Raw genomic sequence first — 12,719 nt, 5'->3', positions numbered from 1 at the left:
GCAAACACATGTGTGCACGCTAACATCCACGTGTGAGGATCCAGAATGCACCTGGAAAACAACCGATCTATGCTGAAACGCTAGCTACCTAACACGTCGGCTTGCTGTAAAAACAATAAAAAAAAACTAATCGGCTTGCTAGAAGCAACCAGCCGCCTCGCTGCTGCTCGCTCGCAGAGCCTATCTGCCCTCTCCTTCGTTTCTTGATCTTGTCGGGATCCCACAGCCCGCCCCTCCCCCCCTCCCCAAACCAAGCTCCAGCACCGCGGGATCACCCCCTCCCTTCCCTCCGCGTGGGAGGAGGTCTGCTCTTCGGCGCACCAGCTGGGCGGCGGCCTCCACATGGTGGTGGAGCTCCTCCCTCCCGTGGGTGGCTGAGGCGACGGGCACTGCATGGCCGCATCTGGCGGCCGGCCAGCACGTGCGGGGGCTAGCTGGGCCCGTTGCTGGCGAGCACAAGCCGCTGTGCCATCCGCCGCTTCCTCCTCTCCTGCTGCGCCCTGCGCCTCCTCGCGCGCCCCCTTCGCCTCGCCATGCTTGTGCCATGGAGACGGCATAGCCGCCGCCCCCTTGCCTCGCGCCTCACCACTGCCTGATTCCGCTCACCCACACACACACATCGCCCTTCCCTTCGCCAGCAGCCAACAGGCCATGGCGCCACCGTAGAGGTGCTACCACCCCGAACCTTGTCCCAATTTCTTCCTCTGGACGAGGAGGTTTCCTTCGCCGTACACCTCGATTCGTTCCTCTGTTGATTTCCATTGCCTCTTGTTGAATCACCAAGGCGCACATATATCTCACCCTCTTTTCCTGGCTTGTTGATTCCCACAACTCCGAAGGTATATAAGTTGCTAGGATTTGATTTAAAAGAGCAGGGTGGGACTAATTTTAAGCAAACTCTGTTTGCTGCAGCCATAATAGAGGGGAGGGGAAGGCAGTCGCGAGGTCCAACTTGTAGCAGCCCATAACAAATATTTTGGCCCATTACTTACAAAGCTACGAGCGAACAGACCAAAATTACGGCAGCGAAGGACGACTACGAAAAATAGTACCACCTCGTTTATATCGTTTTTATTACGATTTTGTCCATATAAATTGTAAAAGTGTATTATAACATGAGAAGAAAGCGTATTGTGACGGTGAACCCGACAAAGTCGATCTATGCTTTATTATTAGGGAGAGACTAGTACAAATGCCCGTGCGTTGCAACGAGAGAAAAAAGTGTCTCAATCTTAAAAAGATGGTTCAAGTCCCCACACAGGTATACGCCCACCATTTGAACACAGCGGAGAAGCACTAATAGCATAAACTGTGAATATGAAATATTAGTAAAGCTTAATTTCCCTGTTCAAGTTTAATAGTGCCAAAAAAAAGTTACAAAGGCATGCATTGTTTTGTACATGGATTGATAGCTACAGAGTATCTACTGCTAGTGTGGATTTTCTAGCTTGAATTGTACCCTTCCTGCATAGAATAAGAGATTTTTACTATGCCAAATCTCATTTCATGACATTAATAACAAAATTTCAAATTTGAAAACATTATCCTACTGTAACAATTTTAAATTAAATTGATGAAATCTAACAGGCTAATATTTCTTTTAGGTGAGACCCTATATTCATTTTTTTTAGGAATATTCAAAATCTCATTGTTAGTTTATTTAATTTTCTAAAACGAAGTTTTATTTTTTATATGATCTTCCTTGGTCATTGTACCTGAAATATGACTATGTTTGTAGGAAATATAAAACAAAAACTTAAATGTTAGTTAATTTTATTTTATTTAGAAATATGAGCATACATGTTTTGATTGTTTGCACCTGATTATATTTTTTGGAAAGATGTTTTGATTGTTTGCACATAATATTATTTTTTGGTAACAAAAAAAGCCTCAAATGTGTAGTTAATTTTGTCATCCGCATGAGGCAAATTTTTGAGCGTCTGTGAGTTTTATACAGTTTTTTGGCGTGTGTTTGCCTCGGCTTCCATCGCAATCAGCATATGTCCATGTCCCTGCGCACACTCGTAGTAGTTGGCAATTGCTAACACAAATGATGGTATGTGTGCATGGCGTGGTAGTCTTGGTGTGCACTCGCCGCCGGCCTGACAGATTGATCATGGGGTATTCTTATTCCTATCCTCTTGAAGCCAGTGTTCATTTTTTGAGAAATTCTGTCAAAAGCTGCACAGTGCCTTGGTTCCAGAGAATTGAATCTAGGGCCTTTTAATCTTCGACGAATCTAGTATTTGAGAGAATTGATCAAAATGTAATGGCATCAAATAGCAAGGCCCGTGGTTGCAACGGTAGTTTTTTAAATAAATTTTGAAACGAGGCAAAAGATTTGTCATTTCATTAATTAAGAGAGAGTTGTAACAGAGTTTGAGGACAACAGCCATACAATGGCAAAGATAAAGCAACTACTCACGGTGTAGAATTACATCAAGCCCTTTGGCACCTGTCAAAGCCCACAGGGCCGCCTCATTCAAGATTTTTTTCCACGAGAATCATCAAAGGTGCGGAAGCGTTCCGGAAGACCCTAGCATTCCTCTCCTTACAAAGTTCCCAAGAGATAAGCATAAGGAGGGAGGCCATCCCTTTTCTTAGGCGAGCGTGTAAACACAATCTCGGTCCATCAATGCCTGACACTTTGCATAGCCGCCCAGTCAGTTGTGACAATATTGCTCAGTCCGGTCCTCGTCTTTACCACATTCCAAACTGCAACCGAGAATCGGCATTGGAATAGGAGATGCGACGCTGACTCCTGGACTTGGCTACAAAGGGGACACAAACCGCAGTTTGGCCACCCTCTCCGTTGTAGCCTATCTGCCGTCCACACTCTGTTGTGAATGATCAACCAAGCGAAGAACTTGCATTTTGGTGTAGCCCAGACTTTCCAAACGGTCTTTAGAAGTGGTGTGGAGGTGCGCCCCTCGAACTGTAGCGAATAGGCCGATGAAGTGGAGTAGATACCGCGCTCTGTAAGTTTCCAAATGATCGTGTCATTCGTGGCTTGATCTAAGGTTATCCCATCCAACTTCTCCCAAAGGATGGTAAACTCCTGTATGTGCCCGGCGGAAATGCCATTTGCCATGTCAACTTGCGAAATCCATAGATCATCAGTGAGGGCCTTCCTGACAGAACAATCTTTCTTTTTGGAGATCTCAAAGATTTTAGGGGCGATGTCCATCGGCCTGAGACCATCAAGCCAGGGGGACGTCCAGAAGCAAGCCTTGTCTTCGTTTTCAACCATGACCCTCGTTGCTGCCGCGAAAAGGTCCCTATCAGCCTCGGTGCAAGGGGTGCCTAACCCAACCCACGGCTTTGGCTGCTCCGCCCACTCGTTCCAAAGCCACCTCAAGCGGAGGGCAGTGGCAAATTTGTCAAGGCTTAGAACGCCCAGACCGCCCATAGCTTTAGGACTGCAAACTATGTCCCAATTTATTTTACACTTGCCACCAGTGACTTTGTCGCAACTGGCCCAAAGGATGTATATACTTTTGTGGGAGTTGTATTTTCATCAACACTTTGGTTGTAGGTTCCGCACACGTCATCACACTTACTACTTCCTCTATCCATTATTTATTATTAGGTTGGGAGTAATTTAATATGCTAGTGCATAATAATCCCAAGGGCGCTACAAATATACTATTATGCACATCCTGTAAACCCATTTTAATTATAGTTGACACCACAATGATATCTCTTTGGCCAGTGCTAGGCGCCATCCGAATGTAGGAAGAAAAAAACAGAAAAACAGGGTCTGCATTCTGATCAGTCTCCCTGTAGCTGTTTTAATCGCTATCCACTTCACACACTTGTCGTTTCGCATTTATCCTCATGCGCCTCGTCGCTGCAGCCAGGTCGCCGACACCGACGACCACTGCTACAACCCCTGTCGCAGTCGGCTCGCCGTTACCCGCCACGGGCATGGTAATTTCTTGGGACTTGGGAGTCTATATTTTAATTATGGTGAAATATTAATCAGTTTTATGTCGGTTTTATCTTCTCAAGAGCAAGCAGCGTATAGTTTGTACACTAACCGTTTTGACATTCAGCATGTATGTACTACAGTTTCACAAGGGCCATAACACCCAATGCATTGCGTTCGATGGACTCTTGGTCTGTTCTCGCGGATGATTTGCAACCAATCCCATTTTAATTCAGTGCTTAGGTATTCTATTCGGTGATTAAAACATTTAGTACCGGTGCATAAAACCTGAGCTTTTGTATTTTGAAGGAAAAGAAGGCTAGTGTAGTATGGGCCTGCTAATTCCCATCAACCGGACGTGCAGCAAGCTTGGAACCACGCGGCGCATGAATCGGAGGATTGCGTGTGGGTAAAAAACTACAGGTAGCCCTAGTCGGTGATGTGGGACCTAGTAGACTCGTGTGTTGAAAGCTCGCCCGAGGCGGCCGATGCCCACGCGTTGTCACATCCACGAAGCAGCAGCAAGATTGTATCCTCTGCCTCCTCGTCGAGGCCGCATCCTCTGCGCACGCACTTGGTCTGCCCCGTGCCTTCGTGACGCGGACGGGCCTCGTGCCTTCGTGACGCGGACGCGCCGTTTCTCAACTCCGGTTGTTCCCCCGCCGGTGATCTGCGCCCTTGGTCATCCCCGCGCCGTTTCTCAACTCCGGTCCCTCCCCCGCCGGTGATCTGCACCAGCAGCAGCACGACCCCACCGGTGTGCAGCTCACCCCTGCTCTTGTCCCTCCCCTTGTGACCCGGTCTCCTCTCTTCCCTCCTATCTTTCCTCACCCTTTCAGCATGCCCATTGATTCCTTGTTTGACCAACTCTTTCAACGCTGCTTGTTGCTGTCAACTCGTAAACATATTTAAACTGGTGAGAAAAAACATAGTCGGGCCGAATCCTGCAGAACTAGGCGTGCACACGACGTGGTTCTCCGAATTAGTACCACCTCGTGAAGTATATTTTAAATTTAAACTGAAAGCATAAATTCACAGGAAGAAAGCGTATTGTGACGATGAACCCAAGGAGTTAATCCGTGCTTTATTATTAGGGATATATATGACTCCTTGGGTTCATCGTCACAATACGCTTTCTTCCTGTGAATTTACGCTTTCTTCCTGGAAAAATATCTAGGAAAAGACTAGGAAAATTGCCCGGGAGTTGCAACGGGAGAAAATAGCATCCCTACATTATCCTTCCTTCAACTAAAGTAACATAGCTTGCAAGGCATGAGAATCAGGTTGTGCAGATGTGGTAGACATGAAACATTTTTTTTAAATTCTCGAGTGCGGAAGTTCGTCGGCTTGTTTTTGAGCGCCCTCATATTGAGTTGGCGCCTAGGTGATGTAATCTTTAATGGGGTCCAGTTAACATGAAAACCGTTGAAGAGGAGGTAAATATGTGCCACAAAGAGATAATTATTTTTCAAAGGCCTTTGAAAAAACAGAAAAATTGACAGTATTTTCATGGCTTGATTTTCTAAGGCGCAACTCTGAAATATTCTTTTACCGAGCAGTTTCGTGTTGTTGATGGACCCTACCCAACTTAGGCAGATGAATCATCCACCTCGTCTTGACCTAGACCTTCCTGCCTATTTTAATAGTATGGATGTATATATCTTTCCTTCCCTGGACTCATTTTCCTTCCTTCCTTAGCCGACTTATTGAGGTGGTTGATAAGGTGTAATTCTAAGACGTATATATGTTGGTGCTTTCAGTTGTAAGGGGGCGAGGTGGTACTATTGAATAAGAAAAGTAAACGTCTTGACTACACATCCGTTGATATGGCTTAGTTGGTAGGTGTGTATGGTATGGTCTGAGAGATCGCGAGTTCAATTCCTGAGGCAAGTAAATTTATTATTTTGCCAAAATATCCGACTAGGCCCACCTTGGCCCATGCGGGGATGCACAAAATAAGCTATGTGCGGCCCATGCGGGGAATTTTGGTTACGCACGGCCCATACATATGGTGATCCAGCCGTACGTGACCAAATAGGATAGACGGACGAACAAAGACGGACAAAAATTAGGGACTAACCAATTAGTACCACCTCGCGTATATGTTTTTTATTTAAACTGAAAGCGTAAATTCACGAGAAAAAAACGTATTGTGATGGTGAACCCGACAAAGTCAATCCGTGCTTTATTATTAGGGAAAGACTAGCACAAATGCCCGTGCGTTGCAACGGGTACACAATAAATAAACTTGTTCATAGAAATTTTAAATAAAAACTCAAACAACTTTGCAAGGAGCAAAACATTATTAGAAGTATTGAAAAGTGCATTTTCTATGCCATGTTGAAAGATCAATCTCATAATTCACAAAGAAATATTTTCTAATAATTAGTTCATAATGAAACACATAAAAAATCTGTCAATTTTCTAGATAAAACAAACAGGCAGTATGGGTGCAAAGTTGCAGGTTGAGCATCACCAGCATATTCTGAAGTTGTTGATGGAACATCATGTATCTGGATGTTGCTGAGGAAGAGTATCACTATGTCAGCCATCATATTCCTTTGTTTATATGGGAACCAAGGATAAGAGCAGTAGTATGATGAGAGAGGGGAAAGAAAAGGCTTCCATGAAAACGTAATACAATTTACATTGACCAAAAAGCAACAGAATATCACTACATCAGATCGTAGTATGTGCCAACACAATCTTTACCTTCTTGGTGCATCTAATCTGCATTCTATGGATTTCAATTACAATTCATGATCCAAAACTTATGTTAGGAGATGTGCATTAGTTATTTCAGTTTATCGTAGCAAAAAACCAGCAGCTAAAGGCAAAACAACGTGAAGCCAACATCTTCCTAATCAATAGAAACTTATGAGTGTTTGAACATGATGGAACTACTGAACCTTACAAGATAAGCTTCTAATTTTTTTATGTACGCTTAAGAGTGTAAGGTTAATCAAAACATATCAGATATGTTGATTGGAATGAAAATATATTGTGAAGAATGAAAACACATCAGATATAGTATCTATCACGATGGGAAAACCCACAAGCACATAAATCACATCCATGCACTAAGTGACCACGGGAGGCTGGGGTTTATCCTCCTCCAGAAAAAATACCTTGGTGTGCATGGCCATGATTTGCTCGTGGTCTTTTCCTGTTGCTCAGGTCGAGATCGTTGTCCTTGTTGTGATCCAGGCTCGACGGTGCCTCTTTCCCATTTGACACCTCAGCACCAATGCCTAGTCCTCCTTATCCATCTCCTCCCTGCCACTATCAACATCGCCGATTAGCCAAGTGAGCAAGATTTTGATTTTGAAGTTGGGTTGGGATTGAGGATTGGCGGCTATCCCAGTCGACTGATCTATAATTCCATATACACAACTAAGATTGTCATGTGATGCTGCTTGTCCCTGCAGTTGATCCCATTATAGTACAGAATCTTCGTGTACTCTTCCACGTTCGCATTCCTCCATCTAACACCAACTATGCATGACAACAGAACACACTTACATTAGTTTTATAGTCAAAACATAAGAAATTCCAACTATGAGACAAAGAGAAGAGCATAAACCCGGGGATCGGCCTCAAGGCCGCGGAGCTTATGGAGATTGTATTTTTTTCCTTCACCTGTAATGCAGGAAAAAAATCAGTTCGTTCATATATACACCAAGGCTTGCTCACGTTTCATCATGGGATATTATTTTCTTTCGATGCTCATATGTGCTTACGGATTATAGAAATCAAAAAGAGCTTCAGGGCGTCAATTCATTGATGCAGACCGAACAGGAAGACGACCAAACAATACATTAAGCAACAGTACAAATAAATAGTGAAAAAGCAAAACATATACAGGGATATTGGCCAAAAAGCAAGTGAAACAATTTACACTACTTCAACTCCACATATTGGTTGTGAAAATGCAGACCAAACCGTACAAATTCCATTCTAATATACAACTGAAAAAGAAAGGATTTTCAAACCATACAGATACACTACTGCATTACTCCAGTTCATATAAATACTGCAGCACTCATCTTGTTGAACAAATCATCTTTGGTATATCCATCATAGATATGGACTTTATTTCTGGTGGAGAAGTACAGGAGTTTGCTGGTAAGGTCCGAGAAGAACAGCCGATCGACAGAGACTTAGAGAGGCGGACCAGTGGCGCAATCGGAGGGCTGCTGGCGGAGACCTGGGTGTGGGCTAGTGGACGTGAGATACAGTTCAAGTCCTTCACCTTGTAAATCTTCGGCGGAGGTTCCTTGAGAGCTGCTTGCACAAACATAAATCAGTCTGAACAATCCCTTTTTTGTATTGAGCAGGAAAGCGAAAACAATAGCCAGGTCAATCTTAGAAAGTTGATTTCACACCCGGGGCAAAAGCATGGAGACAGGTCTGAAAATCGATCTCAAAGTTGCGACACCAATAGCGATGACGTGCAGGTCGATCCGGGTGTGCCTTTGTGTTGGTTTTTTGCCCTAGCCGATCGGACAACCACCTCATAGGTCCACGTCTTCTATTTCAATACAGTGCTTCATCCATGTCACTACAATGCTGTCCATCTCATCATAAATTCATAATACATCTGAATATGATCAATCCCAAGGTGAAGAAGAGTTGATCCACCACATTCCTGCACCTGTAATTGGCACATTCCTCCACACATACTGCATTATCTTCAATAGTAGTATCTAGCAAAATGCAGAGACGAAAAATGATCAGTTCAGAGACAACTGGGAGACCAATAATGAAATAACTAATCCGATGAGACAAAACTCTAGTTCAGTATTTGCGAAAATTCAGCAATGCATGTCCAACAACTGACGCTATCCAAATAATTCAAAGCAGTTGTAAGCATCACTATGTGCACAGCCAACAAAGACCCTAATGCAATGTTGCTGATTGAAATAACCATACAAAGACCATGCTACTATTTTGAAGTGTATGTTACACTACCAAATACAGGAATATTTATCAAAAAATACTGTCATAAAAAAAGTTGCTCGTTACAGACAGACTGAAACAGTGAGGAACAATGCGCATTTCCACTAACTTGCACATATAGGCTACAAACTGAACCAAAAGCCAGGATTTCACTATTCTTTAGTGCACTGAAGAACAATGGAAAATGCTGAAATTTAACACCCATAAGTTCAGAGAAAAGACGTCACTCTTTCCAATAAGAGGCATTATTCACATGATGGTCTAGTAGTGCATCACGAATATTTGGAATTTTTCTGTAGTTGCTGCTGAATCAGGTGTCTGCACCTCTTCAAAGGCAAATCAACGATGGACTGCAGTCATGTTATTTCATTAGACCGGTAGCACTGAGATCATTGATGAATCTTCATAACCATCATAAAGTAGACCCTTGAAAGATGTCAAGCAACAATACCAGTATCCACCAGCAAAAAAAACAACAACACCAGTATCCATTGGAAATCTGAAACTATGTACCAGCGCATTGTGCATGTGAAGAAATCATACGTGTTTGTACTAACTCAAGGGATTTTTACCAGATGTTCTTGATCCTTCTTCTTTTGGGCTTCTGCTTGAAACTTTGAGGGCCTAACAGTTCAGAAGCACTTGGATCAATCTCTTCAATGGGCTTTTGTGTGCTAGCTCAAGCTACCCTGCTTTTTTCAGGTCCCTAATCAGTGCACGATATAGACATTAATCGAATGTTTGTGTACTTACCAACACCTTGGACTTGGGCCTTACCTCCTGGGCAGCCGACGCGGCACCATAGCGGCCTCGTATGAAGGTTGCTACAGCATGGGTCGGAGGAGGCAGCGGAGGAGGCCTCTGGCGTTGGCTGGGACGGACAGGATGGAGGAGCAGCTTGCTGTACCGATGGAGAAGACCGGTGGTGGGGAGTTACATCCATGGGTGGTCGTCCCCGCCATGGTCGTTGGAGTGGCGGGTCCATGGTGGTGATTGGAAGCAGCAACCATACGTCGTCATCCTCTGTCGCCGTGGGTCATCATCCCCTGTCGTGGATCATCGGAGCCACGGTTTGCAAGTGGCGAGGAGGAGCAGATCCGGGGCTGGGAGCAGCAGCCGTCGGTCGCTCGATATAGGGAGCACAAATCTGGTGCGGGCACCCAGCGCCGGCGGATGAGATCGAGTGACCAGGGGATTTGAAGACGGGGGCGACGCCGGCCACCTCCTTCTGCCGACCGGCAACGGAGCAACAGTACGGAGATACCGGGTATGGTGCCGCGGAGAAAAAGGGAATCCCAACGACTTGGGCCTCGGCTGTTGCTGCCATTGGCCTCGGCGAGATACGTAGCCGGATGAATTGCCTGTGGGAACGGTCTCGGCTTACGGCTGATCATCTTGTTGCTCCGCCTTCATCTTTCCCATCGCGTCAACCGTGGAGTATTTATGGGAGAGAGGCTAGGCAAGCACCGACCTGTGCCGGACACCCATGGGCGCGTGCGAGCTCGAAGAGAGTTTGTGTCGGAGAAGGAGACGGGCGCAGGTAGGATTGAACCACGAAGGATGTTTCTGAATCAGAGGGATGATTGGATTAAAAAAAGAAGGAGATCAGCAAAGCGGGTCTGGACCCGGCAGCGTACCTCTTCGGTGGGCCCGAAGTAATAGGCACTTGGAGCGCGCTAACAGGCGGCCCAGTCTAGCGAACGATTATGCACACGACGTGATTCCCCGAATTAGTACCACCTCGTGTATATGTTTTAAATTCAAATTGAAAGCGTAAAATCACGGGAAGAAGCGTATTGTGATGGTGAACCCGACAAAGTCAATCCGTGCTTTATTATTAGGGAGATATATATAATATATATATATATATTAGGGAAAGACTAGCAAAAAATGCCCGTGCGTTGCACCGGGAGAAAAAAATATCTTTCATGTTTAGTTTGTGGGTATGTGAGTTGCCAAGGAAAGACACTACGTATGTGATACTGTCAAGATTTGTCTTAATCAAAAACTTATTTATCCATTTGCTAAAGTATCATACATGCACAAGACATGCATTTGTCTACATAAGGAGATCCTTAGTTGAATGCCCATGCGTTGCTATGCAAAAAAAAAATCAATTGATGGTGACTTAACTCTCTTGTCACCTAAGTAACATAAATCTACTTTAGTCAAGACAACACGGGACAAAAATCTCAGATGAAAAAATAATTATAGATGAAAGGTATTTTGGGATGCTAGTTTGGGAAGATGGTATGTATTACCGTCCTTGACCACTTAAATTTGTTCATAGCCTCCTCGCTCTTTTCCAAGAACATCATACATCAATATCACAGTTAGCAATCTCAACTGTGGTATTGTCTGAATCTCAATGCAAAAATTCAGAACATGCATCCTACCTATTGCTCCTTAGCTTCAATAAACTGAGCATTGTTGCCATGGTTAAAAATTAAATCGGGCGAAATTAACAATATAGTGTACAGCAGGGCAGACAAAATCTGAGTTTATACATACCCTACAATCCATTGTGATCGGGTTACCATAGCACATAAAATTGCAGCTCAAAAGCTTATGCCAGTTTTACATTTTTTTCCGTGTTTCATATTGGGCAAAAATTTTCCGTGAGTAGGCCTCAATCTTAGTCCGTGCACATCAAGCCGAAAGACCAATTTGGCTGACAAGAAGTGCACCCCGGCTTAAATAAAAAATAAAGTAAGTGCAACACGCCTGCTCTCGTAGCCCCTGGCTGCATGCGAGATTGAACGGCCCACGCTCTTCAAGCACCGCCGCTTATATTTCTGAAGCTTCTTTTCCTGGCTCCGCCTCTCCACATCTCTCTCTCTCTCTCACTCACTCGTCAGTCGTCACAGGAAGACACCATGGAGCAGCAACCTCGAGTTGACAAGCGACCCCGCACAGCCGGCAGGTGTTCCACCGCACCCCTCTCTGCCTCGACCCAGTCCTCTGCGGGTCTCCTCTGTCGCGCGATGGACGCCGACCTCGTGCCCCTGCCTTCTCGCGAGCTCGCCCGAGCCGCAGCAATGGCGCCGCCGCCCAGCGCCACAACGGAGAGAGGCACAGCGGCTGACCCCTCCCTCCCCTGCTGCATCGCTGGGCCTCCTTCCCGTTTTCTTTCCTCCCTTCGACTTCCTGCAGCGAACCGAGGCCATGGCCCTTTCTTATTTCTCTGGAAGCTTTCTATATATTTAGAAGCAAGACTGAATGTTCCTCTTTCCTTCAACAGCAGCACTCGATCCTCCTCTTTCCTCGTTTCTCTTTCAGCGTCTGTATCTTTATTTTCTTATTGATTCCCGAAACACCTCCTCGATAACCAAAAAAGTTTAAGTCATATAAAAATGGAAGAAGCAAGTGGAAGGGGGCGAGGTGGGACTATTTAAAAGGAGCATCTAACCTTTTCCTAGTAGAATTTGAGCTAGCTGAGTTGGTTGCAATCCCTGTTACAGGGTTGGAAGTCAAGAGTTCGAATCGTATAGCAGCATCAATTTTTGCCTCCCGTCCTCCAATGCAGCGGGGCCACCTTTCACCAGGTGTGTGACTTAAACGGGCCAAGGCGACTGGCTCAAGAGCCATAACACGCTGGTGCAGGCCCAAGTCGCGCAATGCTTTTGACGTACAGGCAGCCGGCGTAGATAGATTAGTACCGTATAAATATAGACGTGTTGAAGAAAAAAACCGAAAGCGTAAATTCACGGGAAGAAGCGTATTGTGACGGTGAACCCGACAAAGTCAATCCGTGCTTTATTATTAGGGAAAGACTAGCAAAAAGGCCCGTGCGTTGCAACGGGAGAAAAAAAAACCACACGCTCTTAATTTA

The 12,719-nt window shown here is 45.0% G+C and overlaps 1 long non-coding RNA gene across 2 annotated transcripts; it reads right to left on the bottom strand.

Annotated features, from left to right (window-relative positions):
- Positions 1 to 5,133: 5,133 nt before the first annotated feature.
- LOC123077914 (uncharacterized) lies at positions 5,134 to 10,445 on the bottom strand. 2 transcript variants are annotated; one of them, XR_006436893.1, is made up of 4 exons: positions 9,665 to 10,445; positions 9,460 to 9,576; positions 7,512 to 8,634; positions 5,134 to 7,423 (listed from the first exon to the last, which is right to left on the bottom strand). It is a non-coding gene; the product is annotated as an uncharacterized lncRNA (long non-coding RNA). The 2 variants fall into 2 exon arrangements; XR_006436892.1 differs by having other exon boundaries at positions 5,134 to 8,634.
- Between the last annotated feature and the right edge of the window lie 2,274 nt (positions 10,446 to 12,719).

Source organism: Triticum aestivum, chromosome 3D, assembly GCF_018294505.1.
Source record: "Triticum aestivum cultivar Chinese Spring chromosome 3D, IWGSC CS RefSeq v2.1, whole genome shotgun sequence".
In the NCBI taxonomy this organism is placed as follows: Eukaryota; Viridiplantae; Streptophyta; class Magnoliopsida; order Poales; family Poaceae; genus Triticum; species Triticum aestivum.
This window is presented reverse-complemented; position numbering and strand designations above follow the sequence as displayed.